This window comes from Tenrec ecaudatus, chromosome 1 (genome assembly GCF_050624435.1).
Source record: "Tenrec ecaudatus isolate mTenEca1 chromosome 1, mTenEca1.hap1, whole genome shotgun sequence".
NCBI classification, from domain to species: Eukaryota; Metazoa; Chordata; class Mammalia; order Afrosoricida; family Tenrecidae; genus Tenrec; species Tenrec ecaudatus.
In genome coordinates this window covers 99140013-99141866 of record NC_134530.1, presented here as the reverse complement: position 1 = coordinate 99141866, position 1854 = coordinate 99140013, and the positions used below count along the sequence as shown (strand labels likewise).

Genomic DNA, 1854 nt, shown 5'->3' with positions numbered 1-1854 from the left:
TCAAATTTGATTCTTATTAAACTACAGCTACTGCAATATAACTGCATAAATATAATTTATACATAAATATAAATTTTCTCAATGTAGTTTGAGTTAGAAGAATCACAAGAAGACAAAGTACACATCAGACTTCCAGAGTACATAAAGGAAGTTGGAAAGCTATGCGTAGATATAGAAATAGGCTAGTAGGGAGAGAAGACAGGAGAAATGATGGCAGTCTTTGCAGATTCAACCTCACTTATGCGGATCACCCCTTTTAGAACTGCCATCTACTTTCTGTTTATTGCTGTCATCAGCTGCTATTAGGATTGAGTTAGCTTCCCACTCACAACAGAATGAGGAGAGTGGCGTGAGAAAGAATAAGGAGGGTTTTAGTGGTGGAATATTCCGTGGAGTGAACTGTCTCCGGGCATTTAATTGACAGAGGGAAAAAGACTCTGTAAATTTCCCTGAGCAGGGAGAGGAGACCATGCGGAGGGACCAAGGACCAGAGAGTGCCTGCAGACACAGCGAAGAAGAGGCTCATGGGATTGAAGAATTGTATCCTGAATTTTTTCTGACCCTGAATTTTAAATTGTTACTTCCTTAATAAACTCCATAATAGTATATGTTATCTGTAAATTCTGTGTGGTGATTGCAACAAACTATTGAGCACATTATTGATATGTTCTAATCTAGAGAATTTGAGCATCCCATGGTGAGATGGTTGGTTAGAATTGTTTCAACAGTAAAAGGGCGGAGGCAGGTCTAACTCTACCTGTCAGGAATCAGCCGAGGGCTGATGCCGATGTTCTCTCCCGTGTGAAATTACAACTCGTCCGATGCCTGCTTCAGTGCTTTTTCGCATGATGTCCCACAGTTAGTCTTATTTTCTGCATGGATTGCTCTAGTTTTTCCTTGGACATCCACTTAAATACTTTTTGAAAGCAATATTTCCTGATCTTCCTATGTGTAATGGGTTTCTCATTTCATTACGACCTTGGCTACTGCTTGTTTTCGTTCTAGTGCTTAACGTAAATTATAATTTGATTTTATTGGCCTTTTTGCTTCTGAATTTATTATAAGTACTAAACTTATTATGAGTCCAATAAAGGCAGAGAGAAAACAAAGACCTTCGAAAAGATAGATTGACATAGTGGCTGCAACAATGGGCTCAATACCAGAGCAGTTCATCGCGGCACAGTTCACAACTTCAAGGAGTGGGAAACAACCCAAATTTCCATCAGCAGATGAATGGATCAAAAAGCTGTGGTGCAGCACTGAGACATAGACTTGAGCGACTGCAGCCGCAAGCGAGATGCCGGTGGCCGTGGGTCCTTACGGGCAGTCCCAACCCAGCTGCTTCGACCGCGGGAAGATGGGCTTTGTGATGGGTTGCGCCGTGGTCATGGCGGCCGGGGCGCTCTTTGGCACCTTTTCCTGTCTCAGGATCGGATTGCGGGGTCGGGAGCTGATGGGCAGCATTGGAAAAACCATGATGCAGAGTGGTGGCACTTTTGGCACATTCATGGCGACTGGGATGGGCATCCGATGTTAACTGGTGCAATGGTTGTCTAGTTTGTCTATCCTCTCCCACCAATTGTAACCCATGTACTATAATAAAAGTCTTTGAGTAATCGGGGGAAAAAAAGCTGTGGTGCATACATACAATGGAGTACTACGCACCCCTAAAAAGCAGCGATGAACGCATGATGCACATTGTTGCATGGGAAGAAGGTAAAGTAAGGTAAGCACAAAAGGACAAGTACAACATGAGTCCACTGAGGTAAACTTAAAAACAAAACAAAATGGGGCATGAGGGAAAAGCTACTATATATATACATCCCTGGGGTGCGGTCCAGAAATTATGGCAGA

At 42.9% G+C, this 1854-nt stretch overlaps 1 pseudogene; it reads left to right on the top strand.

The window, feature by feature from the left end:
* Positions 1–1263: 1263 nt before the first annotated feature.
* On the top strand, positions 1264–1598 carry LOC142436329 (reactive oxygen species modulator 1 pseudogene; annotated as a pseudogene).
* The last annotated feature ends 256 nt before the right edge of the window (positions 1599–1854 follow it).